The sequence below is a fragment of the Castor canadensis genome, chromosome 8 (genome assembly GCF_047511655.1).
Source record: "Castor canadensis chromosome 8, mCasCan1.hap1v2, whole genome shotgun sequence".
In the NCBI taxonomy this organism is placed as follows: domain Eukaryota; kingdom Metazoa; phylum Chordata; class Mammalia; order Rodentia; family Castoridae; genus Castor; species Castor canadensis.
In genome coordinates this window covers 92,750,875-92,754,963 of record NC_133393.1, presented here as the reverse complement: position 1 = coordinate 92,754,963, position 4,089 = coordinate 92,750,875, and the positions used below count along the sequence as shown (strand labels likewise).

Here is a 4,089-nt window from a genome sequence, read left to right as displayed (position 1 = left end):
TAGGTACATTATGTCTTTATGATGAAACTCAGAAAGTCACATACTTAGATTAGGACACATTAGAAGTCATTATTGTAGAAAGTAAGGTTACAATCTAAAATGATATTTAAAAATAGGGTAAACAGGACAAAAGCACAGAAATATTGTCAGTTCACTTACAGAGAATAAATATTTAACAGCTAAAAAGATAAAGAACCCCTAAACACGGAGATAGGAAATAAACGTGTATGTGTGTTCTAAAACACAGGTATGAAGAGGGAATGAAAAAAGGTAAGATTATATAATAAAATACCTAACATTTATTGGACTCCAGAAACACATGATTTAATTTTCCTTTTTCTAACATGTAAAAATCTACAATAAAATACCAGAGAAAAAACTATGTACTATTAACCCAATTTAACAGTTAAAACTAAGACACTCAAACTAAGATATTAAGTTTGCTGCAGGTTTCTTAGGAACAATTAGCTCATATTAAAAATTAAAGAAAATATGTAAAATCAAAATTCAGCTGTATTGCTATAGGACAATTTAGTGGAGCATGTAGATTTGTTACAGATGATTTCATGAGAAGGCATGGTTAGTCAAGTATCTTTTTGCCTAATGATGAAATAACAACAACAACAAAAAACAATAATATAAATTCCTATGCCAATCTATTACTGAAAGCTACTCATCTTTCCTGTATAGTGATAAAAAAATGTAGCTTCCTCCACATGAAAATTCCAGCAATTGAAATTTTTTGAGTGCTTAATTTTCATGTTATATATATTTGATTATCTTTCTAATGTGACCGATAGGGATACAAATCTGATAAAATATAGCACTTGGATAAGGCACAGGGCCAATCTTTACTATCACAAGTTTCCCATGTCTTTGTTGCCTTTGAAGAATTTTGCACACTTCATAGGTGGCTTTTACTTTGTGAAGTGCTTTCTGAACCTGCAGGTGTGAAGGAATTGGTTGAAATAAATTTGAAGACTTCCTATAATCAGGAAATGTTTCCCTTTCAATGTCAATCATGATTAGCTGCTGCCCCCTCCCCCCCATCAAAGTGATGGCTAGTGATTGACACCTATTCAAAGGGAGATCAATTAACACCTCCCAACTGATCCTTTCACTAAAGTTGGTGGTAAAGAATCTCTTGTCATTTTATAAAGAACCAATAATAGGAAACTAGATTTTTATCATGAAGGGGTATTGATTTTTACTGAATGCTTTTTGCTATATTTGTTGAGATTATTATGTGATATTTATCCTTCATTCTGTTAATGCAAAGAGTCTAATTAATTATATGTGCATGTTGAACTATTCTTCCATTCCAGGGATAAATCTCACACTAGGTTTAAAAAAAATCTCAGACTAGGTTTAAAAGGAATTTATCTTAACATAATAAGGCAGTGTATAAAAAAACCCACAGCTAACATATTCAGTGACAGAAAACTGAAAGCACTTTCTTCAAACATCAAAATCAAGGCAAATATTTCCAATATCTAGTTTAATTAAGCACAGAACTGGAAGTGATAGCTAAAGAAATTAGACAAGGAAAAAATGCAAAGAATTCAATTGGAAAAGAAGTAAAATTTCTTTGTTTGTCGATCACATGATCTTCTTCTATGTAGAAACACCAAAGAAGGTACACAGCAAAAAACTAACAAACAAAAAACCTGTAAGAACCAGTAAATAAACTCAAACAGTTGTAAGATAGTGCTGACTTCGGCACCATATATACTGAAACTTGGATGATACCGAAAACATTATCATGTACCCTGCACAAGGATGACATACAAATTATTGAAATACTTCATATTTTTGAAAAGTTTTGCTGCCAAAAAATGTAGAGTTGCATGATACAAAATTAACATACAAATGTCACCTGCATTTCTACCCATTAACAACAAACTGCTTGTTAAGAAAACCATCTTATTTTGAGTAGCATGAAAAGAAAAAAATGTTTCAAAATAGACTTAGATGTTGAAAATTGCAAAACAATGATGAATGAAATAAAAGGACACCAAAAGAATCCCATGTTCATGGGTTGAATGACTTATCAGTTAAATTGTCCATTTTTCACAAAGATTTGATACAATCTCCATCAAAATTTCAACAGCATCTTTCACAGAAATAAAAAAGTATTTAAAATAGGCAAAGACTGCCAAAAGATCTTAAATAGCCAAATTAATCTTAAGAAAGAACAAAGCTAGATGTATCACACTTCTTGATTTCAAATATAATATAATGCTGCCATAATTAAATCAGTGTGTGTAAAGTACATGACAACAGTGTGTAAAGCAATTGAACCAAATAAAGAGCACATAAATAAATCATGTATGTGCAGACAACTGATTTTTGACAATGGGAAAGATTTGTTTTTACAATAAGTAAAGTCTGGGAAACTGAATTTCCATATTTAAAAAAATGAAAATGAACCCTTATCTTATACTATATACAAAAATCAACTCAAAATGGATTAAAGACTGAAACATAAGACCTGAAAGAGTAAAACTTCTAGAAGAAAATATATGGGAAAACCTTCATGACATGAACCTTCTTGGGAATGTGTTCTTAGCTATAACACCAAGAACTCAGGCAGCAAACGTAAAAATAGAGAAGTGGGGACACATCAAGCAAAAATGTCTACACTGCAAAGGAAATAATAGAACACAAAGAAAATCCATTGAAGAAATTATTTATGGCATATACCTCCTAAGAGGTTAATATTCAAAATATATGAAGAACTCCATCAACTCCACAGAATAAAAAAATAATACAATTGGGAAAAAATAGGCAAAAGACCTATACATATAGTTAACACACGGAAAAAGGTTCTCAACATTCTATCAGGGAGATGAAAGTCAAAAGCACATTTAGATTCAGGCATGGAGGCATAGGCCAATAATCCCAGTAGTCAGGAAGCTGAGGCAGGAAGATGACATGCTCCCAGCCAGCCTGGCTGTATACCAAGACTACCAAGACACTATCAGAAAGAAGGGAAGGAAGGGAGGGATGGAGGAAGGAAAAAAGGAGGGAAGAGAGTAAGAAAGGAAGGAAGGAAGAGAGAGAAGGAGAGAGGGAGGGAATAAACACAGTGAGATATCACATTATGATGGCTGTTACTTAAATTAAAAAAAGAAAAAAGGAAAGAAAGAAATAAAACACCTCAACCTTCCTCCCAAATCCCAAAATAACAAGTTTTGGCCAAAGAAAGAAAAATTGAGACTCATGTATCCTGTTATTAGGAATGCAAAATGATGTAGCCATACAGAGAACAAGTGTCTCCCCCAAATTAAAAATAGACCTATGATATGATCCATAAACTCCATTTTTGGATAGATATTCAAAAAATTGAAACCAAGACATTGAAGAGATATCTGTATTCTATATGTATGTATAGTATTGTTATTTACAAAAACCAGGACATACAAACAACACAAATGTTACCTAATGGGTTATATGCATACAGTGTAATATTATTCAACCTGAAATGATAAGGAAATCTTGCTACATGTAACAATGATGAACCTGGAGAACTTAATATTATGTCAGTCAGAATGACAAGTAATGCATGACTCCACATGTGGGAGGTAGTGAAAATAGCAGCACTCACATAAATAAAGAGTAAAATGATGGTTGTCAGGTGTGGGGAGTTGGGGAATTGGAGAGTTGGTATACAACGACTAAAGTTTCAATTATGTAAGATGAAAAAGTTCTAGGGTTCTACTGTATAGCATTGTGCTTACTGTTGACAATACAATATTGTGTACTTATAATATTGTGAAAAGAGTAATCTTAATGTTAAGTGTCCTTACAAAATTTAAAAACAAAATAAATAAAGAGGAGGCAGATGAAACTTTTGGAAGTGACAGATATTTTTAATACCTTAATTGTGGTGATGGTTTCATGGATGTGTACATATATGGAAACTTTTCAGATTTTGTCCCTTAAATATGTACAGCTATTAATATCCATTATGCCCAGAGGGGAGGGCTGACACCAGTGAGGGGGGAAGGTGACAAGGAAGGGAGTAGGGAGGTGAGTATGGTGCAAAAAATGTGTATACATGTATGTAAATGGAAAAATGATACCTGT

At 32.6% G+C, this 4,089-nt stretch overlaps 1 non-coding gene across 1 annotated transcript; it reads left to right on the top strand.

Moving 5' to 3' along the window:
• The first annotated feature begins 1,707 nt into the window (after positions 1-1,707).
• On the top strand, positions 1,708-1,814 carry LOC141410520 (U6 spliceosomal RNA). The gene has a single exon (XR_012435380.1). It is a non-coding gene; the product is annotated as a U6 spliceosomal RNA (small nuclear RNA).
• The last annotated feature ends 2,275 nt before the right edge of the window (positions 1,815-4,089 follow it).